This window comes from Halyomorpha halys, unplaced genomic scaffold (assembly GCF_000696795.3).
Source record: "Halyomorpha halys isolate HHAL.00 unplaced genomic scaffold, Hhal_1.1 Scaffold698.1, whole genome shotgun sequence".
Lineage (NCBI taxonomy): Eukaryota > Metazoa > Arthropoda > Insecta > Hemiptera > Pentatomidae > Halyomorpha > Halyomorpha halys.
Window position 1 is genome coordinate 388,597 of NW_027105869.1, and position 26,684 is coordinate 415,280.

Sequence of the window (26,684 nt, forward strand, 5' to 3'; positions counted from 1 at the left end):
TGTTATATCGTTTTAACTTGGTAGAATAAGGAAATATTTCTCCATTCAACATAACTTTTTCCATTTAACACGCTTTAACAACTAAAGAACATGAATACCCCTGAGTCGGAGAATTTCAAACTTTTCCTTCCTCATGTCACCAAAGTAAAAGAAAACTGTATCACAGTGTAAAAAAAACAACTGTTTTTGTCAAAATAATGACGTCTTCTGATTAATTGACTATTACAATGACCAACAAGAAGCCACGAACGTACGTTAGGAAAGGTGTAGCACCTTCTTACAAAATTGATGACGTAACCCATGCCATTCACGATATTCTCAATGGTAACACGACGTACTGGTTTTGGCCAAATCGGCAACATATGGGACATTGAGGTCATGATGGAAGACTTGATTTGTAACAAAGTAAGGAGCGTTAAGGATTTTACGAAGGATTTTGGACTGTAAGGATTGGATTCGGGAGGAATTCGATGGTTTAGTGGAGCCCCAAAGCTCAACTCCGTATGTCCAGGTAGGCCTTATAATAGTCATGTAGATCAGTCTTTTGTAATGGATTGGCAATTTAGACCGTTGTAAATGTTGTAATAGTCGAAATCGACGAGCAGTTTCTTGTCTTTTCAGTCTTGTATGAGGATTCCATGTTAGTCGTTTGTCGAGATGTAGTCCTAAGTAATAAAGAGCATCAAGGATTTTACGTAGAATTTTGGATTGTAAGGATTGGATGCGGGAAGAATTTTATGGTTTGGTGGTGCCCTAGAGCTCAATTCCATATGTCCAGATTGGTCTGATTATCGTAGTGTATACTAATTTTTTGTAGTGAATGGAAAGATTAGAGCGTTTGTCAAGTAAGTGTTGTAGCAATCGGAATCTACGAGAAGTTTCTTGTCGTTTCAGTCTTGTGTGTGGATTCCAAGTAAGTCTCTTGTCAAGACTGAATCCTAAGCATCGGATCTGTTCGACAGGAATAAGTGGGGTATTATTAAAGGATACTGTTGGGCAAGAGGTCATTGGTTTACGACGAAGGGTAAATGTGATTTGGTGGGATTTATTGGAATTAATTTTAATTCTCCAATTTTGGCACCATTCTTCAAGGGTGGTGATGTGGGATTGGAGGGTTTGGGATACAATGTAAGGATCATTGTTAGCTGACAATAGACATGTATCATCGGCATACGTGGTGAGGATAGTGTTGGATGGGTTGGGATGTCAGCTGTTAAAACTGTATAAAGGATAGGACCAAGCAATCAGGTGAAGTTAAAACGCTCTTCTATAATGCTTCATAGCAAGGGCGAAAATGGGTTACCCTTGTGATAAAGTAGAGATAGAAGAGCTAGCAGAGCAAGCAGGAGTAAACCAAAGCAACTGGAATAAATACAAGATTTATTTATGGGAAACCAGGTGAATATTGATATCAAGCGTTCGCGACTCCTGAAGACCAGGAATTCTTTTGTTGTCAAAGAGTTCTTTCCTGATTTGAAGTCTTGTGATCATTCTGTAAGAGACGATACTGTATTCATTTAATAGATCCAGATGAGAAAGTAGCCGTTCCTATTTATCCCCTACACTACGAGGTAATTGGGAATTTGTGGGGTAATTGAGAACGCGAAAAATTTAGGGCATTTTAAAAGCCAAGTTTTAATTTTTACTAATAGGATTGTTTAATGAGGTGTCTATATTAACAAGCTCATGCTTAAAAAATGGTAATAATCCAACATTGAAAAAAAATTAATTTTAATTTTCTCTTTCTGAGTTATTCAATTCCTTTAAATTGTCTGAGCGATGAATTCTCTTATCTCTATTACATATTTTCCTTAATTGAGACAGATTGTAATATTAGTCAATAAAAACTGTTTATGTATCAAATTTATGTTTTTCTAAATATTCCATCGATTGTTGAACAATGAATATTTAAAACGGACACTGATGTTTCGCAGATAATTTCTTCCAAGTATTCCATGATTTTGCTAAATCAAATGAACGTGAAATTTTATAATGAATTATAATTATTATAAGTACTGTATAATAATAATTGCTGTTTTATTACGAGTAATAAAAAATTGTGGTGCGCATCACATAGCTTCTACTTACCACCCAATTTTGAGCTATTTCGAAAAAACTGAGAAAATGTGAAAAATTTATTTCATAAAGTTGCACTTCATGTCGGTCCATAAGATCGAAAATGTTGCCGTCAGATTCCAGGCATATCTAGCGGGTATCTACCCGCCTTAATTATGTAATTTCAGTTACGTACGACTTTATTAAGTTGGCCGTTCACACAAGCATATTAAATGCTTGGTTATTTTGATCTAAAAATCTGTATTTCAGTCAATTTTTTTCTAAATAATTTATTTGTTGTTGTTTATATACAAGTGTATAAAACTATATATACAAAGAGTAAATTTGCTAATAAATATAAAATGACATACACACTTGTGGAGAATCTACCCATTGATAGAGCTCTTATAACTGTACGAGACAAGAAGAACTCGGGGCCATCTTCTTTTCAGACACTAACCTGGATAATCAGGTATTGAAGGAGAAGTCAGATTGGAAAGTGGGTTAGTGTGGTTGGGAAGTTTATCATGGAAGAATTGCTACTTGGTTCTGGCAAAATCGGCAACATCTGGAACAATCAGGTCCTGATGCACTTGATTTGTGACTAAGTAAGGAGCATTAAGGATTTTGGATTATGATGATAGGATACGAAAGGTATTCCATGGTTTAGCGGAACACTACAGCTCAACTCCGAATGTCCAAATAGGCCTTATAATAGTCAGGTAGATCAGTGTTTTTGTAATGGATTGCAATTTTAGACCGTAGTCTATTAAGTTAAAAATTTTAATTCAAAATTTTTTACAATAACAATATTTATACCTTTATATTTATCCAATCCAGTAAATAAATTGATTTTATATACAAAGAGTTAAACGATACATAGTATTTCTACGCCTTAAAAATGTCCAAATATTTTATACTTCCTAAAATAACCTGCTAAATGCAACAGAAGATTACATATATATATACATTTTTTGTTTAAACTGTAAGGGAGTTAAAAAGAAAACAAAATGTACAGGAAGGAAGTGACACGACCCGGACATGTTATCAGGACACATCAAATCCTTTGTACGACACTTTTTTTTACGTATTCTTTTTTTTTTTTAAATTAATCCTCCAAAAGGACAAACTTAGCTGAGCGCTTGTTCTCAAAGCTCAACATGTTTTTTCCCCTGTAAAAACGTAGCGAGGTGTGACTAGAGCCATAGCAATTACCCGGGTGTCAGAGCCACTTCACACCCACACTCGACCAAATAACTTATTTTTCAACCCCCTCCGTTTCCCGACACGCTCTGTTTTCACACAACAAACCCATTAAAACGTTTCGCTAGTTTTAATTCGTTCGTTCCCTCCTCGTTCGTTACCTCTGCTATAAACCCAATCCGCGCTATCTGTGGCAGGTAGATTGTCAGAGATTCCACGTCCCATTCCAGCCTCTCCGTCAGTTGTATTAATTAGAAGTACTTTCTAAAAGGGTGATTATTTAAAACGTTTATAATTTATTTAGCCTTTCGTAAACATTATCACTTATCACATTATACTTGTGTAATAAAAATTATAGAATCATCCATAATACGGCATTTTATTTGGAAGTTTTTGGAAAGTGTCTTATATCGCTTATTTGATAATAATAATCACCCTGATTTTTTAATATTATCTTTTTTTATTTATTTATTGATATTTACAACTGTATAAAAAATACAAGAAAATTTGATCATAATGACATAATGATAATGATATGATACAGCATGTAGAGAAGCTGCCCAGTAGTAGAACTCAAAAAACATTTTACAATATAAGGTCATGAGGCCATCTTCTATTCAGGCGCCTCGGAGGATTGCCAGGAATGGAACAGGAAGCAAGGTTAGAAACTAGTGGGTTTAAGTGGTTAGGGAGTTTATAACGAAGGAATGATATTGGGTTCGGGCTTGATCGATTAGATAAGGAACATTTAGGTCTTTATGGATGGTTTTATTAGTAACAAAATAAGGAGCATTGAGGATTTTACGAAGGATTTTGGATTGTAAGGATTGGATACGAGAGGAATTCGAAGGTTTAGTGGAGTCCCAAAGCTCAACTCCGTATGTCCAGATGGGCCTTATTATTGTCATGTAGATCAGTCTTTTGTAATGAGTTGGAAATTTAGACCGTTTCTCTAGTAAGTGCTGTAATAGTCGGAATCTGCGTGCAGTTTCCTGTCTTTTCAGTCTTGTGTGAGGATTAATATTATTATTTTGTTTTTTTTAGAAATCGCTATTTAGTCTCAATTTAAGCATTAAATTTTTTTTTGCTATGCAATGTTGGACGTCATTTCAACATAAATATACTCTAGGCCTATCTAACCATCCCTGCGTTATTTCAATTTATTATTTTTTAAAGTTTTCTTTGTTATTTACCTCGAACCAACATACTAGACTACTTGACTTAAAAGCCAAGATCTAAACAGACTATTCAACCAACTATACTGATTACTCAGCACAACCTCTAATCTCTCCATATAAAACAAACTACTAATTTATTTGACGATCACCAGACCTATAGAGTTGCACTTTAGGGAACAGCTAAACCTTCGAACATCAAACTTATACAATCCCTTCAATCCAACATCCTTAGAACCATAGACCATGCACCCTATTACGTTTCTAACAGAACACTATACCATGACATTCATATCCCGTTTTTCCTTTTTTTTTTAATTTGAACTCAGACCAACCAAATTCTCAATATTCCATATAAACCTTTCTGATCACCCTAATCCTTTGGTTCAATCCTTATCCAGTTCCACGTATCCATACAATCCACCTCGAAGGTTGAAACGGCAGTGGCCAAGAGACCTTTTGTAAAACAAAATCAACAATTGGAGTTCCGGAAATGGTCAGATGCTCCACTCAAGTTGAGTGATTGAGGATTTAGTGCACTTACTCAGCCCCCACTGGCTCATTACCAATGACGCAGTGAGAGGGCTATATGTATGTTATAATATATTCTATATTGTTTGATTATGTTCATTTTATTTATTTACTTTTATCTCTTTTTTTTAATTTTTGGTATAAATGTATTCAATTAGTACTACTACTCTTTGCCTAAGTTTGTAGCAGATTGTAATACTTATCAATTAATAAAGTAATGATTCTAAAAAAAATTATATGTAATTTAAGCCATTATGTATTATGAGTTTTATTCTTTATCGTTCTAGTGCAGTGCCTAATTGCAAAATACTACAATAAAGACTCCACAAAAGTTGTTTACCCAAATGCCAAAAGAAGACAAAACTAGAAACATTTGGCTGGCTATAGATATTGGAAATAGTACTAGAGTCGGGAAGAAAAAAAGCCAGTTACTTTATCCCAAATTTTTATTACTTTAATGAAAACTATAATTAGAAGTAAAAATTTATGAGTCTGCCAATTATAGTTAGGGGGAATAAAAAATGGTGGCTGTTTCTAAACTTAAAAAAAAAATGTATAGATGTTTATTAGCACTCAAATTGAAGCTAGTTTAATGTACTATGAAGTAGATTATGATCTTTACCTTTGTAGGAAAAGTAATTTTCATGATATTTCCTAAAATAAATTGATTTATAGTTATTCGGGCAATAATTTTATTTCAGAAACCATAGGACGTACTCAATGGATGTCTGTCAGCACTCCAATTAAAGCTAGTTAAATTTACTATGTACTCGCTTCGGTGGTACATATACTAAAATTGGAACGATACAGAGAAGATCAGCAAAAAGGATGACACGCAAAATCGTGAAGCGTTCCACAATTTTAGACTGATCTATACGACTATTATAAGGCCTATCTGGACATTCGGAGTTGAGCTTTGGGGCTCCACTAAACCATCAAATTCCCCCAGAATCCAATCCTTACAGTCCAAAATCCTTAATGCTCCTTACTTTGTCACAAATCAAGTCATCCATCAGGACCTCAATGTTCCATCTGTTGCCGATTTGGCCCGAAACAGATACCGTTCCTTCCATAATAAACTTCTCAACCACCCAAATTCACTTGTTTCTAACCTGGCTTCTCCTTCATTACCTAATAATCCTCCTAGGCGTCTGAAAAGAAGATGGCCTCGAGATCTTCTCCTCTTGAAATTTTATTGGAATTCTATCAGTGGGTAGATTCTCCACATGTTTGTATCATGACACTATGTCACCTACAGCAAATTTACTTGTTGTATATATGTGTATACAGTTGTAAATAACAATAAATAAATTATTAAAAAAAAAAATTACTATAAAATAGTTTATAACGTTTATCTTTGTAGGAGTAGCAGTGTTTATGATATTTGACAAAATAAATTCACAAACTGTTCATTTCTAGTTGTTCCTATAAAATGTTTGATTTTTGAAAATATATCTCTGAACCCATAAGACGTACATATGTCAAAATAAAGGAAATTATCCTTACTATAAAGTAGTTTATGAGATTATCTTTGTAGTAGTAGTAGTTCTAATGATATTCGTATATAAATATAATTTTTTCCGAACAACTGTTAATCAAATTATTTTAGCAAATGCCATTTTTACGAGTTTTATACATAGTTTTCAATGAAGTAATCAGCGGTGAAGTAACTGCCTTTTTTCTCCTCTTGGGGTCTTGTACCAAAGAAGGCACTAATGTTTGTCTTAGTTTCGTTGAATTTAAACTGAATGAGAAAAGCAACAATAAATTGTCATTTTGTACTGCTTTGATTCGGCATATCCTTGTGCTAAAAAGGTTGATTATGTCAGAGGCCAAAATCAACAGAGCGAGAAAGGATCTGAAGGAAACGAAACCAGTTCTGTGCAGGAACCTTTGAGCGATTAGATTGGTTAAGTGACCTCGGGGATGGGCAATTTAATAATATGGACGTTGAACAGACGGGACGAGACAGTGCCTGTGGGAGACACAGGAGGCGACAAAGAGGAGGAAATAAAGCGACTGACCAATGGTAATGAGAGAGCCACTCGACCCCACTCGAGCCACCTCAGCCAGCCATGTTTGTGTTGCGGATTTCACAATCGTTTGTTCTCTCTTTTATATTAGCCAACTGCTCAATTGTCCTCCAGTCGGAACAGATTAGCTCTGGAAAAAATTCCAGGGACTGTTTCCTTTTGTAACCGCAATGGAGGGGGGATTGGAAATGAGTGAAGATTGAAGAGGCAGAGATTAGCCCTTAGCTGGAGTATTTAGTCAGCTGTTTGGGAATGCAGGTATGTAGCTAATGCCTCTTGAGGAAGGCAAGAATAATATTTGTAGGTCGACACAATAGCTATAAAAGATTTTGCAATAATACAGAATAAAATAACATGCAAAACTTTTCAAAATATAGCTTGTACACCCAAAACTTTGATTATTATTATTTGCCTATTTGTATTGTGTCTGACAAAGCCGCTATACAAATAGAGCTGACCATAATGGATAAAAGTAAATATCCTACTTTTATAAGTAATAATGTGCGGGGGGAGGGGGAGGAATAATTCTTGATACGGAGAAAAATAAACTATAAAACACCACAAAAAATAATCTAAATAATTTTATTTTATTTTTTATATTTTTATTACGTAATATTACATTCTCTTTTATATTGTTAGACAATGGAAATAGGGATCTTTAAGCTCATTCACACCATATTTACAAATATATAAATAAAAAATTACAAGATAAGAAATAGAAAAGAAAAAAAATAATTATAATAAAATAATAAAAAAAAAAAATAACTTAAAGGTTCAAAATAATTACAAAATATTTTCTATATCTTTTGGAATAGAGCATATGTACGATTGAATAATATAATATCAAATAAAAAAATAATAACACTAAAATTGATATGCGTGTCTTCTATTATACAACTTGATGTAAATAAATACCACGTCTTTCACATCTAATAAAATCATATATATTTTTATTATCTGGTTCGAGACTGATATAGTTCTATTGATAATAACAAAAATTATTCAAAAAGTCTCAACCTCTCATTAATTTAAATTTTGCATGTTCAAGTCTAACATAGTCAAAATAAACTCGTGTTTGTCACTATAACATTTAATAATTAATATTTTTCAATTTTTTTTATTTTTTATTTTAGTATCAATTACTTAAGATATATATGTAATAGTGTTTTTATAAGCTAATGATAGTAAATTTATTTTATTGAACAGAATTAGTATAATTTGCCACAATTTAAGGACATTAAGTTTAAGTATTTAAATACCCATTAATATAAATAATATGTACAGAAGTAGAAGAAGAAAAAAATAACACAAAAATGAAAAAAAAATGTAAATAATAACAATAATACTCCCGGAATTAAAATAAAATAAATTAAATTAAAAATAATAATGATAAATAAATGATAACGTTATCTGTATTTGTATAAATAGAAATATGAATCTATATCAAGAGTATAATAAAATAAAACTAATATAATAATAAAAATAAAAATAAATAACTTATGTACAAGAGAAGAAAATTAAAATGGAGCAACAAAAAAATAAAAACATATTCGCACCTATATACGCCGGGGCATCTCCGAGCCAAGCCTTGCCATCCCCCTGTGGAAGGCAAAACAGAGCTCCAAGATATCCCAGCGCTTCTCTCTCTGCCACGTCACTGGTATCGAGGGCCAGCGAAGAGTGAGATCGTTTGGGCCCCATTCACTCATGATTTGATTGGAGAAGCTGGCCATTGCCAGAGCTTCATAAAAGTTCTCAGAGCCAATGTGGTTTCAACCTTTGGGGAGGATTATAGGAATGGTTGAAGCTGGATAGATATTATACCAAGGCATTAGAGTGGTGAATAAGGTTCTGATGGAAATTCGTGAATCTAAATAGAATGATGCCTAGGATATTGAGCAGACGTTGAGGTCATGGTGCAAGGTTTTGTTTGGATCCGTAATGTGGAACATTGATTATTGTTCGAAAGACTTAAAGTTGAAAGGACTGTTTACATCTGATATTCCCATTTGCAGACCCCCCACTGTTCAAATCCGTATATCTCGGTATCAATATTGTCTTGTAGATCAGTAGTTTTCAGTTGGAAGATGAGAATTTCTGTTTAGTAGTCTATATAACTGTCCAAAACCTCGGTTAAGTTCTTATCTTTCAAGTCTGCCGAGTGGGTTCCATGTCTTGAAAGCCAAGATACCGACTAACTGTGTCAGAGAAGTGCTATCAAGCTAAAACCTCTACCTGCTCAAAACTTTAAGGATTATTTTTTTAATACTGTTGGTAACCTGAAGTTGTTTAGAAAATAATTTGGAGGGCTCCCTAAATCGCTAAGTGCTCAGGATAAGGACATTCCTGTATTTCGGTCTGTCTTTGACTTATAATACTGTCTCCTCCCTCCATGGTAATAATCGATTACTTTTTATCATAAAGTCATTTCGAGTTTAAAAAAAGATATTTTTATACAAAAATAAATCCGGACTAATACAATAACTGGAATGAGAATCGAGAATCGGTTAACCTCCATTTCCCAGATGCGGTACCTGGAAAAGATGTTTTGTCAGCAGTTGTAGGAGTATTTTATATTTTACCTCCGTCAGAAGTTAATTGCACTCAACTCCAGATGATATTTCTGCCGAAATAATGGGTTCAGTAATTAAATGAAGGCTGAGCTTACAAACAGAATCGCCCTATGCCTGAGGGATATTAAAAACACTTGCCGAGGGGGGCGCTCCCGTCCACAATATCCTAAATACAAGTTAAATGCTTTTCATGATCCAATTTATTCAACTTAATTTAACTTTGATTTAGGAAACATTACCGAATTAGCCGGGATATAACGGCTTTTGTAACCGAGCTTTCCTGTCCAATTTAAACAATTTCTACAATAACGTAGTCCCATTACATTGTATATTATACAGGGCTAATAAACTGTTTGTTTCGTTGATATGAGCACCAAAGAGTCTCCGCGAATCCAGTAGCAAACATGTATTCTCTTTACTCCTGGTTAGGGTTTATAATAAAATACTAAGCCCAATCCACAGGTTTGCCGCAAATATAATAATACTGACAGTTGCTTGCTAAACAATGAAAGTAACAAATGCTCGTCCCACACTCTTCTGTGTTCCACAGGGACTAACAAAGAAATACTTGTGTCGGATATTACCTTCCATTTAAACTATTAGTAACCCGGACTATTGTAGACCAGAAAAGGGTATTGACAAAAAAAAGGAGGTCATAAAAGCCGTATTCAGAAATCCAAAACACATTTTTTAAAAATTTATTTATTGAAATTTACGACTGTATTAACATAAATGCATCTAGTAAAAGTGATGTTGGATTACAGTAGTATGATACAGACATGAAGAGAAACCACCCATTGGAAGCACTCTAATAACATTTCTACATTAGAGTGTATGGAGTCCATTTTCTATATAACGGAAGCCCCAAAGCTCAACTCCGTATGGATTTAACTCCAGATAGGCCTTATGAGAGTAATGTAGATCATTCTTTGGTAATGGATTGGAAGAAATGAAAGAGGAAGCAAGGTTAGAAACCCGTGGGTTTGAAAGGAATGATATCTGGTTCGGGCTTGATCGGTTACATATGGAATAGTCTCTATGTATGATTTTATTTGTGACTAAGTAAGGAGTATTGAGGATTTTACGAAGGATTTTGGATTGTAAGGATTGGATACTAGAGGAATTCGAAGGTTTAGTGGAGCCCCAAAGCTCAACTCCGTTTGTCCAGATTGGCCTTATTACAGTCTTTTGTAATGGATTGGAAGTTTAAACCGTTTTTATCGTAAGTGTTGTAATAGTCGGAATTCGCATGCCGTTACTGTCTTTGCAGTCTTGTGTGAGGATTCCAAGCTAGTCGTTTGGCCAGATGTAGTCGAATGTAACGGATCTGTTCAGGGGTAACGAGACTATTATTTAAATATACTGTAGCTTTACAACGAAGGGTAAGTGTGATTTGATGGAATTTATTTTAATCTTCCAATTTCAACATCATTCTTCAAGGGTTGTATTTGGAGATTTTGTGATGTAATTATAGAATTATTATTAACTACGAGCACACATGTGTCATCGGCATACATGGTGAGAATAGTGTTAGGATTGGTTGGGATGTCGGATGTATAGACAGTGTCTTTACACTGTCTATACATCCGACATAAATGCATCTAGTAAAAGTGATGTTAGATTACAACAGTATCCTTTGATGGGACTGAGGATACTACCTCGAGGAATACCAACGCACTAAGAGTAGAGAGATGAATAGGGACCATTGAGGTCTACTTTGAATAATTTATCAGTGAAAAAGCAATGTATAATGAGGAAGTATGTAGGAGGTAGGAATTTACGGTGTTTTTAAACCAGTTCTGGGTGCCAGACTCAATCAAAAGAATTCTCGCAGAGTGCATTCCGCGCTCCAAAGAAAACAAGACGACGACCACCTCACAATGACATATCTGGACAGTGGAGTGCGATCTACGTGATTAAAACTGATCTGGGATATGATCTGAATCAAACATGGGGTATGAACAACATAAATAAATAAATTTTTAGAATTTCCAAAAATATAAATGGGGAAGATAGTCGGGGGGGGGGGGAGGGTGCATCAGCAATTGAACAAAAAATTATTTATTTGTGCCAACATTTCGACCTATATTCCTTCTACTTGCAATCCTTTTCTGAACTTCATTAGTCTGGACGTTCCAGACATTCCATCTCAGAATTTCGACTCGTGCTCGCTTCTAAGCCCAGCGGCCAAACAAAAAGAAATTCTTTTCCCTTAATTTGATAAACAATTAATATTACAAACTATTCGAATAGCATATAATATTATTCAATTTATAGGTAAAAAGAGAAAAGAAAATATGTACTTTTTAAATATGTAGTATTATTTTTCTGTAGTCTCAGTGAGAACTAGATCTAATATTTTATAACGTTTTATTAATATTTCTTGCGATATTTGTATGTTGACTGACAGCATAAAAAAAAAAAAACTTATAGCTCAAAATGAATATTTGATAGGCCAGCGCAACATGAATCAACTTTAACATTTTAAAAGTCTCTCATAATGGCCGGGGGTATTATAAGAGTAAGTTTTAAATAGGTGGGGTTATGTCGACTATTAAAAGATGCGCAGAGACTACGGTCTATATTAACATAACTTGTATAGGGCATAACCGTGTTGCCCATACACATGCTCTATTCATTGGCGATCGTTCGGCTTTGTGTACCGCCCTGACAGTGTTTTTTTAAAGGTCCCGCCCATGGAGTGTTATTTTAATAGAACAATGTTCCCCGAGTTCTTACAGTACAATAGAGAGGCCACAAAGAGGGCGGCTTTTTCTATATCGCCAGTGGCAGCCAACTGGAAATGTATTGGCTGTTGGGCCCTGTAACCTCCTTGGCCGAGGGCCAACCTACCTTCTACCTTCTACCTTCCTATTTTATTTTTTCACCCACAAGTCCAACACCCCTTGCCAACGGAACTTCCTACTAAACCGGACTCAACACAAACCACTTTTCATTGTCCTCTTAACTTATAAAACGTGTTACATGGAACAGTATCCATAGAAGATAAATATAGTAACTTCAGGAGATAAGTACCTACATACTTCACTCTAGGCCATAATATCTGTGCTAGATTATACTTATACTAATTTAATATATTATTTAATTAATTGGTTAAAAGGGATTGACATGGAAAAAATAGGTAAAAAACACAAAACCAAACAAAAATAAAATAAAATAATAAATATAATAGCACTGGTACAGTATAGCTTCTGTAATATATTATATACATATTTTAAAAACACTACAATCCTAGAATATAAGATAGCAACAAAAAATGTAGCCATTTTGAAAATTCGGCATTAAAACCCTGTCAGACTATTTCAATGAAAATAAAACCTAACTGATGCTAAAAACTATTTTATTCTTCATTTATTCGCGTTTAATCAAAATCATTAAAACAATTTTTGAGGAAAGAGAATAAATTTGAAAAACAGTTCACGAATTACTTTTTCTTTCTACACAGTAATGCACTACTAACTCACATTTTATTTCTGTTTTAGAGGGTTCGGAAAAAAAAAAAAAAAAAAAAATGAAAAACAGTTTCTATAAAGTGACACTTCCAGTTAGTCCATTTTTTTTAAAAATGTTCCTGTTATATCTAGACAGTTCAGCTCACATACACAAACCATTTTGCAAGACGTTTTGTAATACTCAGGGTACCCCGAGACGTATTTCCCCTGGAATACTGGAATTCGAAATTTTCACGATCACAGTGCTGTCCCTAACTATATATTCAATATATAGCTAAGTGATAGTATAATAATAACATAACTTCAATTGATCCTTTTACTCTCTAAGTTTACATCAAACTTCAACGTTTCGGCCTTCCGTCATGAAAAAACGGCCCTTAGACTATTATTAAGGAAATTGCCTAAAACATTGTTCTCATATTATTCCTTCACACATAATATTAATATTTCTTAAAAATACCTAATTATTGCATTGTAAACTATCCATTTAAAAATATTTTGCATTACAGGCCAATTTTCCATGTCAAACACAATCTTGAAAACCAAATGATATAAGTTGTTTCCTATTAAAATTTTATAAAATAGCTAATCACTTACAAAAATGTATAATCTCAATGCATAAACTACTATTATTAAAAACTTGTTCTTCCTACCAAATCACAATAACACCAAAAACAATAAAACCTACCTTCACACAGGTGGGGTGGAGAATGGAAACAAACTTAGTTCAGAGTAAAAAGATCAATTGTGATATTATTATACTTTTATTCTCATTTACCTATATATGGAATATATAACAAGGGGCAGTATTGTGATCGTAAAAAATCTCGAAATTAGCCAGTTTTCAACGGAAATATACGTTTTAGGGCACCTTGAGTTCGAAAAACGAAAATTCGTAAGAAACTGATAGTACAAGAGCCAGGAGGAAAAAAAAAGTTATTTCACTCTAATTTTCTATTACTTTAATGAAAACTATGTATTATTACAAGTCAAAATTTTTGAGTCTGCCAAGTATAGTAAGGTGGAATAAACAATGGCGGCGATTCTAAACGTTAAAAAAAATTAATTTTTTATTCGGAGCTCTATATCTTTAAAATTACAAAAAATACTAGATAACACGACATTATTTAAAGCAGAGTATATTTTCTGAATATTAGCCTTAGTAGAGCAACTTACGTTCATTGGTTTTTGAAATATAGCTTTTTAAAAAGTAATATTTCATAAAAATGTACTGAAAGATTAGTAGTTAGTGTATTTATTTTTTGAGAACTCTATTTCTCAGGAACTATGTGACGTATAGATATCTATTAACACTCAAATTAAAGCTAGTTTAATGTACTACAAAGTAATTTATAGCCTTTATCTTTGTAGGAGTAGTAGTTTTCATGATATTTGCTAAAATAAATTGATTTATAGTTGTTCAAACAAGAGGTTTGATTTATGAAAAACTTTATTTCAGAAACCATAAGACGTACAGATTATATCCAGCACTCAAATAAAATCTAGTTAAATTATGATATTTTACAAAATAACCTCACAAAGTGTTAATTTCTAGTTGTTCGTATAAAATGTTGGATTTTCAAAAAAATATATCTCTAGATCCATAAGACGCACATATGTTTGCCAACACTCAAAATAAAGGAAATTTAACATACTATAAAGTAGTTTATGACACTTATCTTCGTAGGGGCTTTTTAAAAAGCTATATCTCGAGAACTATTGGACGTAAATAACTCTATTAGAGCTCAAATTTTAGCAAATTTACTCTACTTTAAATGACATTCCCTGAGGTTTTCTGTGTTATTGCTACTTTTTAAGATATAGAGCTCCGAATGAATATTTTTTTTTTTTAAATTTTGATACAGCCACCATTTTTTATTCCCACTAACTATACTTGGCAGACTCATCAATTCTGACTAGTGATTATACATAGTTTTCATTAAAGCAATAAAAAATTCGGGTTCTCTGGTTTGATTTCACATCGCTGTCTAATGGTGAATTTGTTTGGCGGGTCACTGGGCAGGATCTGAGAGAGAAAATTTGGGAGAGTGAATTAGGTGATAAAATGAAACAAAATTTGTGAAATAGAAGGAACAAGAAAGGGAAAGAAGAAAAAGGAATAAATTTAAATATTTGTATTTAGTGTGTAATATATATTGTAAAGGAAAACTGAGAAAAAAAAGTTTTCTTTCTACTTTATAATATTATGTAATTATAATTAATTTATATATTTCCGATCACGGATTGAATAGTATGCTGTGTGATGTAGCAACCCGTTGTATTTAGGCAGCATGAATTAATACAGCATTTTTTTTCTCTCTTATTCACAATTTCACGTTATAATTTTCACATTTTTAGTTAATCCTGGAATATAATTTATTTTGAATTTTTTTTAAAATTACTTTGCATTAGCTTTATTCGTATCTTGAGTATTGTCTGATATTTCATTACCATTATTTCTTGTGTCCTTTTAGAAGTCTGTAATTGTTTGTTGTTTCTTTCTAGATTTCTCATTTATTATATCATTAGAATAATTTTTCTCTTTTATTTTATTTTTCGATTTATTGTATATGTATTGGTTATTTATGATTTTTATATTGTTATTATAACATATTTTGTTATTGGTATGTTGAGAACAAAACGAGAATAATATAAGAGAGTGGAAGGTTACGGATAGGACGGCATTGGATGAAGGTGTGAGTCGTCACAAAGGGTGACAGCAGACTGCTGCCAACAAACACACCTTAACTGGCTACAGTTTGCGGCTTTGAACTATATCGAATCTAGACACTATATATGTCTTTATATGTATAATATAATAATAATTTTTTAAAAATTTATTTCTTAGATACAATTGTATAATAATAATAATAATAATAATAATAATGGAAAATTACCACTTTTAATTTATTTTTTTGACTTAAAGATTTCGAATATATACCTAAATCTGTACAATGAAAAAAAAATTTGAAAAGTTATAATTTTTCTAAAAGATATAACCTTTAATTGTATTTAATGTTAGTGGAATTGTTTATTTTCAATATTGATTATATGACAATTTAGCAATGAATGGTTAAGAACAGAATATAAATTTTAGTTAACCATTATATTTTTGTACTTATTCCAGACAAATGTTAAAATTTTGCAATGAGAAATAATGTTAAAAATTGAAATTGGAGTTGGTTGCACTCTGTCAAATCCAAGGCTCATTTGGAAAATTAGTTCGGAGAAGTATCGCCACAGTGCAATAATAGGGGTATTCATGATATTGTGTTAAATGTAAAATGTTTTACCATGTTAAATGTTATAAGTATAGAATTGTGATCAGCCCTATTTAATGTCATGTTAAATGGTAAATGCATAAGAGCGACTAACGGATTTTCTGAGCAGCTTGTTTAGTAACCTTTCCTTCCAAAACTTCATGTTATTGTTTACTTCTAAGTTTTGATTACAGTAATTTATTATAACATGCCTAAAATAAGTGAAAAGTTTGGCTACTGATTGTATTTTTTAGACAAAAGTAAGACAAAAATAAGACAAAAGAAAAAAAAACACAAACTACGAGTAACTAACCTAACACGACAACAAATAAAACGGTGACAAGATCAGCTAGTCAGTTGCGTGACGTCATTCTCCATTTAACAGACCTAGTAACAGACTCTCAACCATATTACATGTTATATCATGATTGGAGAAGATGGTCGGGGGGTGCGGTCAGCAAAGAAACAACATAAATAAACAAAAAAATATTTATTTATGCCTTTGTTTCGACTTGAGTTTCAGGTCTTCATCAGAGCGTCTAGTCTGTTTCAGCCAGTTTTAGCCAATCTTCTACGCTAGAAGCCCATGAAAATCATGGATCTAACATGTAATATGGTTAAGAGTGTGTTACTAGGTCTGTTATATCGTTTTAACATGGTAGAGGAAGGAAATATTTCTCCATTTAACATAAGGTTTTCCATTTAACATGTTAAACTAAAGATCATGAATACCCCAAATATAGAAATATCTGTTCTAAAACTAGCGATGATTAATTTCTTCTCAAAATGAGGGAATAAGTGAAAATTATGAGATTCGCACACTGCACTATTTTTTTTTTTTTAAATTTCCGTATGAACAAAAAGCTTCCCTACCTTCGGAAGCAAAACAGTACCTCTGGGAGAAAAACAATCTTTTTATAAAAGTAACTCTTCACAGAATAAAAGGAAGACAAGGAGAATATCGTCCCACCTTGTTGACAATGCTGTTACCACTCCGAGGTTCGCAGTTATATAAAAAAATCGAGACAGGTATCGGGGAACACACGCAGTTGAAAGGGAATTCGGCTGTATTTGCTTTAAGGATTATCCCGTAGGGTACCTGACCCTTCATCCCAAGTCTTTAGCCAACCGATGTGCCACCCTACTTATATTAAAAACGATCTACCCTATTTTAAACTGTCACATACATATATAACTGTTTAACGTTACTATACCTTTCTCCAATTTCGGTGCCATTTCAGTCACAGTGATATTTTAAAATGATCGATCGTTCTAGTGATTCTATTGTTCTAATCATTAATTGTTTGTCATTCCCTAGTTCTATCTCGAAGCTGAAGTTTTTTATTTTTTTATTCCATTTTTTCAATACTAGATCAGCCTCGTGGGCCTTATATGGTTAATATAACAGTAAGATTTTTTTTTTTTAACAGTTTATTATATGGGTATAGTCTCGTACTAAAGACACCACTAACTATTTACAACGCTAAACATATTGACTAACTATGCATAATAACGATGAACTATAAATAAAATATGATAAATAAATATAAATCATAGAACTAAGCAAGTCATTGAGGACAAAGTTGGAAAGATCAGGAGCGGAGAAATAATAAGTGGGAAAAAAAAAGTTAATGGCAAAAACAATGACATTTATAGATTTAATAAAATAAATAATTGATTTAAGAAAAAATAAATAAAATAGTAGTAATGTCAATAATAGAATCAATAAATATGGAATTTATAGCAGGATGCCCTGCTGTAGCCTGGGCTTCAATCTTCTGGCTGAGGTTGGATTTCCCAAGTTTCAAGTTACTGCTCTTTTAACTGCCGAAGACTGAGAATGAAATTGTATGAACCATTTTTTGATGAAGTTTTCCTTTGATTCCATTTCTAATTTCCGATGCAATAGCCTATTTCAAGCCGATGTTGAGACTTTCAGTTCAACGATACGAGATTCTTTTATATCATAATTAATGGCTTAATAAAAATGGCTTCAGTCCTCTTCAAACTTATCTCAAGTATTGGTATTAAATATCATTTGAATTTTAGAAGCAACGATCAGACTTTCCGCAATTAAGAGCACCCCAGGAGAGCCCCAGAACCCACAGGGTTGACTCACGTCTACAGTGTAACATAAAATAATTATTTGCTACAGCAGGATTCGAACACGAATCCTTAGAGTTGGTAGCATAATGACAGTCAGCTATAAAGGCCTTATTATTATATATTAAGTATAAAATAAATGATATATATTGAGATATCGTGATTTTTAATTAATAGTTTCCGCCTTTAGCGCACTTGCTCAGCCTCCACTGGCTCATTACCAGTGATGCGGCGAGAGGGATGCGCCGGGATCTCTTGAGCTCTGTTCTACCCCTCACACGTGGGGGATAGGGCGGGATCAGGGATCCTTAGCTCGATTGTGTAAATATTGTATATATTATTTTATCATTATGTTATTTTATTTATTTATTTTTCATACAGATAGTTTGATTATGTTCCTCTTGTCTATTCTTTTGTTTGTATATATTTTAAGAGAGTTTTTTTTTATTATTATTATTTTTTTTATTTTAGTATGTATGTGTGGCAGATTGTAATATCTATCAATAAATAAATCTATCAATTCCAAATAAAAAAAAAATAGTTTCCGAAAACCATATATAACATATAACCATATATAACTGTTATATTTTTATTAATAGCTATCAGGAACAGAAATAATATCGATGAAGAAAAGATTTTATACCGGGCGAAAAGAACGATATATTATTTTTATTGCAATCGATTGGGGACTGAGGCTGTGTAAAGGTTCTGTTTACCATATAAAGTGTTTTATAAAGCCCTAGGGTCCATTTCCAATAGGCTAAATAAATCAGCCATAACCGTCCTTAAGTACTATTTGCTCCGGTCAGTGTTATGGCTTCGGTACCCACTTTTCAAGAGAGAGGTCTTATTTTTAATTTTTTTTTTCTAATCATAATATTTTTTTTCCTTAATTTATAATTCTCGAGGAACCTGTATAATACTATTAGTGACGTTTTATTACAAAAATCCCACCAGATCACTTTTACTCTCTGTCGCAAACCAGTATCCTTTTTAGATATCCCAATAACAACTGTTAAACGGACTCGCTCCTTAGGACGTCGTCTTGACAAGAGACTTACTTGGAATCTCCATACAAGACTGAAACGACAAGAAACTGCTCGTAGATTCCGATAACTAGAACACCTACTTGACAAACGCTCTAAACTTCCCATTAACTACAAAAAATGATTATAACTTTCATAATCAGACCAATTTGGACATACGGAATTGAGCTCTCGAGCTCTACCAAACTATCAAATTCCTCCCGCATCCAATCCTTAAAATCCAAAATCCTTCATAAAGTCCTTGATGCTCACGTCACAAATAAACTCATCCACGTTGCAGATTTGACCCGAAAGAGTTATGCGTCATTTCATTCCAAACTCCTTATCCATCCTAACGCATTAGTTCTTAGTCTCTCATCCTTAACAATCCTCGATTACCCTCCGAGGCGCCTGAAAAGAAGATGGCTACGGGACCATCAAATTTAAATTGATGTTTGAGGTACCACCATTGGGTGATTCCTTCCCAAGATTATCTAGTGTTTAATACATTTCTCATATTTACTTGATGAATTTTTTTATACATTTGTAAATTACAATAGATAAATAAATATTAGTACAAGAGCCCAACAGGAGAAATAAGTCAATTATTTCACCGTAATTTTTGATTACTTTAATAAAAACTATGTATAATTACTAGTCAAAATTGATGAGTCTGCCGACCATAGTTAAGGGGAATACAAAATGGAGGATGTTTTAAAACGTTAAAAAAAATTCAATTTTTAATTCGATGCTCCCTATCTTTAAAACCAACAACATTATAAAACTTAATAAAACATAATTTAAAGAAGAATAAAGTTGCTAAAATATAACCCTAAAAGAGCTATTTACGTTCAATAGCTCCCGAGATATACTTAAAAATAAGTAGTTAGTGAATTTATTTTGGGAAATCTATTTCTTAAGAAACATCCGACGTAAAAGATGTCCATTAGCACTCAAATTAAAGCTTGTTTAATGTTCTATAAAATAGTTAACTTATCTTCGGAAAAGTAGTAGTTTTCATGATATTTGTTAAAATAAATTAATTTATAGTTCTTAGGACAAAATTTTATATGCAAATATCATAAAAACTATTAGCTAAAAAACGCTTTTAAGACAAGTGTCATAAACTAATTTATAGTCCGTTAAACTAGTTTTAATTTGAGTGCTGGAAGACATATGTATGTCTAAGAGTTTCTGAGAAATATTTTTTCATAAATCAAAGATTTTATCCGAACAACCAGAAATCAACATTTTGTGAATTTATTTTATCAAATATCATAAAAACTACTACTCCTACGAAAAGTTATAAAACTACTTTATAGCAGATCAAACTAGCTTTAATTTGATCTATTGCGATATTCATTAATGTCATTATTTAATATTTTTTTCCTATATTTTATGTTATGTTTAAAAATCTTTTTGTTTTCTATCTTATCTTTTCTACACATGAAAAAAATATATAAGAAGAAAAAAAAAAAAGAAAGAAAATAACAAATGGAAACCATTTTTGTTTTAAAAATCGACTGAGAATATTCTCAAAAAAAAAATTACGTTGCATCTGAATTCCATTTATGTGGAAGCGAAAGATGATCAGTTACATACATGGACACTTCCCATTGTGACTTCATTGACAATGGAGGGTGCCGTTCAATAGCGAACGATCAATCTTTTGTCAATATATTGCCATCTGAATCACAATTAATCAGAATTTAATATTTTCAACAGAATGCTTCCAATGTGATCTACATTTGTATTTTATTCAATCTGCTATTTTGTCTAATAGTTGATTTTCGTCACGGTAGACAATGTATGGAGACGAAGTAGAGAATAAATATTAATGATAAGTTTTTAAAAAAATGGTACGAAAATTATTTAAATAAATTATAGATAATAAGAAGAGATAATTTTTTTTTTTTAATTTTAGTTTTATTCTAAAAATAATGTAAATGTAAATACACTACGACAATTAGACCAATTTAGACATATGGAATTGAGCTCTGGGGCTCTACCAAACCATCATAATCCTCCCGCATCCAATCCTTACAATCCAAAATCCTACGTAAAATCCTTGATGCTCCTTATTTCGTTATAAATAAACTCATCCACAAAGACCTTACCATCCCATTCGTTGCAGATTTGGCCCTAAAGAGATATGCGTCTTTTCTTTCCAAACTCCTTACCCATCCTAACCCATTAATTCTTAATCTCTCATCATTAACAATTCCTGATGATCTCCGAGTCTGAAAAGAAGATGGCCACGGGACCTTCTAGCTTAAATTAATGCTTGAAGTACCACCAATGAGTGGTTCCTTCCCCAGAATTTCAAGTGTACATGAAACATACATAAAAAAAGTTTTATTCTTATTCTTGGCTCAGAGACATGTGTTGAATTTTGAAATCTCTCAGATATTTTAATAAACAGATATATATTACCAACAATCGTTAGTTTGACCCCTTATCTAGCTTCAGTTTTGGAACTTGTGAAAATAAACTCTTGTTTGAATGTAGAAAATAAAAATTGGTTAGTGTTAATAAGAATCCATGGAAACCTTCTAAGATTGAGACAGTACGGTAAACCATCTGCTTTAATTTTAAATACATTGGTCTGGTTGTTTGAATGAACTTTGTTTATTAAAAAATCTATGCAAACAATTAAAAACACATAGGCAATGCAAAAAAATATCCATATGTCGAAGTCTGTGTGCGATTTAAACTACAAAAAATTTTGTTTTATAAAAAATAAGTAATATGGTTAAAAAATCAGCAGGGCAGGAATTTAAAACAAAAACTATTATGATAAAAAAATTGATTCCTCTTTATGTCAACCAACTGAGCTCTTTCCAGTGTAGCCTTTCGTACATAGTTTTAAGTGCTCTCAAATTAGGGCCTTTTAATAAACTGAGTAATTGTTTTGAAGAGCAGATCCGCTGCCCTAATTATTTTATCCTGATTTCACTAAGTGAATGTTATCTTCCTTTTGTTCGGAGTTACATATCGGAGTTATTTATCGATACTATCATGCGCCCATGGTTTTACTCTAATACTGAGTTATTCCGATTGATAGCAAATTTTTTAGTATGTCATCAAATATGGAAACACATGATTTTCAAGTATTTTATTTTTATTTGAAACTTGGATACTCGTAAAGCTGCAAGAAACATTACCACGTTCATGGAAAGGTATTGTAATGAACGGTAAATTTCAGGGTACATTTTAATTCCAGAACATTCATTAAACGACTAACCTGGAACCCTCACACAAGACTGAAAAGACAGGAAACAGCACGTCTACTTCGACTATAACAGCACTTACTAGACAAACGGTCTAAACTACCAATCCATTACAAAATATTTATCTACATAACAATAATAAGGCCAATCTAGACATATGGAGTTGAGCTTTGGGGCTATACTAAACCTTCGATTTCCATCGTATCCAATCCTTACAATCCAAAATCGAAAAATCCTTAATGCTCCTTACTTTGTCACAAGTAAAATCATACATAAAGACCATATTGTTCCATATGAAACCGATTTATCCCGAATCAGATATTATTCCTTCCATTATAAACTCCCTAACCACCCAAACTCACTAGTTTCTAACCTTGCTTCCTCTTCCATTCCTTACAATCCTCCGAGGTGCCTGAAAAGAAGATGGCCACGAGACCTGCTAATGTTAAACGTCATTAGAGTGCTATCAATAGGTAGTTTCTCTACACGCCTGTATCACTCGATTATAACTGAGATAAAATTTACTGAATATATTATGATGATAAAGATATTAAACAACCTATAAATAAACAACTTTCATTGCTTAAGAAGATATAAATAATAAATAGAATCAAATTAGGAAGCCTCTTGGAGGTAATTTTATTTTAAAAGTCAGCATATTTCTCTGTAAATATTTGTTATTTTAAAACATTATTTCGACTTTATACAAAACATAAAAGCCTTTAAGAAGAAAAATGTTTGCACGTTGGAGGGCAGATATATATTGGCTGTTTGGCCCAATATACACAGAGACACAACAGCTGTATTTGAGGACGACATAGAATCTGTGTAGCCAGAACTATCGAGTTACAGAGAGTGGGAACATCTGTAATCCCTGCGCTACACTAAGTGCACTCACCGCCCTCTGTAAACAAACATAACAACTTTTAGGAGCCTGTAATTGATACCCAAATAGCTTCGAGCCGATCTCCTCCTATATATATTACCGTATAGGACTTCTATCGATCCCTTTGTCCGATTATTTTGATCGATTCTTCACTGATATATTAGATCGGGACTTCTTAAAAACATTCTTTACCCATTATAACTGCGAAAATTATTCTTTACTCACTAATTAACATATAACTCTTCAAACAGAAAATCTAAAAATAAATTTATCGTAAAACTGAATCCCTTTTAGAGTAGCCAGTAAGCACAAAATAACATCGGGCAAAGGTCGTGATTTCTGAAGGGATTCTACATCGCGGAGGGCCTGTCGATGACTTCATTGCCCTCATTAAGCAGAGAATTAAACTGAAATTGCTTCAAATGTGTGCAAAGGTTAATGATTATAAATTATGGGAAATCAGATGCGCAGAGAGGAGGTGATTTTGAAAGGCCTTCGAATAGGTCATACGCCTCTAACTCACGGTTACCTTATGCCTCGGGATTCTCCACCTGCCAAACTTGTGGAACGCAACTTACCGTAAAATACATCTTAAAAGAATGCCAAGCATATGACTCCCTTAAATCTTTGTATGAATTACCAGCAGATCTCTATTCAATTTTTCTATTTTTCAGGATAACAAACATACTGTAAATAAACTTTTTGAGTTTCTGAATCACTCAAAACTTTACTATAAAATTTTACCACAAGTTTTTATTTTTCAATATTTATAAATTTCAATTCGAAAATTAAGGCAATAAGGACTAATAAAAATTTAAGATATCAAGAAAATAAAGTCTAATAAAAATTTCGGAAATTAAGGCAATAATGACCCCGAAGTGGTTGATGCCTTAAAATAATAATAATAAACGTTTTGAAATAACAAATATTTTTATATTCTCACTAACCCAGGGTGGTAGATTCATCAATATTGACTCTTAACTGTACATAGTTTTTTTTTAAATGAAAAAAAAATTGGGGTGAAATAACGTTTTTTGTCTCCGGCTTTTGGACTGAATTTTCTGAGCCTGTAGTTTCCCCTGTAGCGGGGAGAATTATCCGCTCTGAGACCAAAGAGATGGACTTGTTGACGAGGCGATATTAATGAACGCAGCTTCGACTATGAAAGGTGCCTTCTGAAATTTAGACGTCAAGCTGTTCCATTTGCCATTCGCAGACCGTCCCCGACAAATGGATCCGGGAGTTTTGGATTCGTCATGATTGTGCCACCGCCTGACAAATCGTGGCCCGTAGTGATATATCATCTCCTGAGGAAGGGAGGGACGGACTATTAGTCAGCAAGTTATTGTTGTCTGTGCCAATGGTCTCTGCCTCTTTGTGCTCCCAATGAACACCTAGTAGTCCCCTGCGCAACGCCTACAGCCTTCACTGTGTTTTTTATCAGGAAAAAAAATATTATTGACTTATACGCCCTCTCACCCCCATAAAGAGAACCACCCGTTTTCGGAATTACAATAAATAGCCACATTATGGCTGGTTTGGCCAGTTTTTGCTTTAATAAAATAGTCCGGATAATAGCCTAAAAAATATGTGAGAACAGTTATTTTTCACATAAAACCTCCAATCTGTGCGTTTTTTTTTACACGTATATAACACCAGCTAATCTTTTGTGTAACACAAGCTGTTAAAGCTACATCAAATTGACGATGTCTTACTGAAGCATTAAAAATGTACAAAAACAAAATAAGCTGACTCGGATTATAAGCATTTATTTTACTAAGCTAACAATTGAAAACACAAAGTAATATCAAAATAAAACCTTCAGAAATAAAATAAAGAACAAAATTAATAAATATCCGAATACCCGAACTCCGATGGGTCAGAGAAGAGATGGGTTCTAAAGGTCAGAGAAGATGTTTTCTTTGAAGTCCGTAGATCAAACGTTGGTGGGCCCACGTGTATATGGCGCTCTAATAACAATTTACGAATGCAGAGTCTAGTGAAGATATCTGGTTAACTACACAAAGGCGAATGGGCCACTGATATCAAGCCGTAGATTGTTGTATTGTTGCTAGGTTAAAGAATCCTTACTGGCCGTTACTCCAGCATATAAACATTACAACACAAGTATAAATATCTTTCTTTTAAAACAAAACAAACTTCTAACAAAATAAAAATGTAATTAAATCTATGTACTGACTATTTACAAAGTAATATAATGAGCCGTGAACACTAGCTAATATCTAACTATGGTAAAGTATGGTTATACTCATTAATAGGAGTACACTATGACCAAGCTATGCTCAGAACTGACTATTTAATAACTATAGTTTACAAACTATTTAATAAATATTAAATGTAACACTTTTTCACAGAAAATACTCCTAGTCGAAACTACTTCTAGTTATCATTGGAAACAGCTCCAGTACCTCCTCTTCACCTATAATTGTCTCGAACCATATTTAGTACTATTCTAGCTTCTACAAGATACGATCGTGCCACTTTTAAGGATTTTTACTCTCCTTCCAATTTGTTTATTATAGAAGATATTCTTTGAAGTATATAAATTTACACTTTCCAGAGTAGCCCATCGTACATAGTCGCTAAGAGTACTCCAATTAGAGCCGTTTAATAAACTGAATAATTGTTCTGGAGAGTTGATCCGCTCCCCAAAATATTTTAATCTAATTTCACTATACTTGTGACAGGTTCTCAAGAAGTGAATATCATCCTTTTACTTACAAAAACGATTTGAGTGCAGTCAATTCACACCGAGATCACACGCCAGAACTCCAGCTAGTTCATTACTACTGCAATGCTCTACTTGCACATTGCTTTTGAGTGCAGTGCCCCATTATCGGCTTTAGAAGGTACTTACTCACATCTTCAGCTGCAGTTTTCGACTTCTTTCCTAGTTTGCAGCCATTTGCAGATAAAACATTTTATGATTTCATTTTAATACACATATTTTCTGTGTCCATTGTTCTTTGAAAAATATACATGATAACTTCATTAATTTTCTATATTTATTCTAATTTTACCTCAGTAATATTACACAATATTCGTTAGGTTACGATTGTTAAGCCACCTCAATTCGACATGGTCTCCTTGTCGGAAAGCTTAACTAAAAAAAATAA

At 32.9% G+C, this 26,684-nt stretch overlaps 1 pseudogene; it reads left to right on the forward strand.

Moving 5' to 3' along the window:
* Positions 1-5,730: 5,730 nt before the first annotated feature.
* Positions 5,731-5,827, forward strand: LOC112210413 (U6 spliceosomal RNA; annotated as a pseudogene).
* Positions 5,828-26,684: the final 20,857 nt, after the last annotated feature.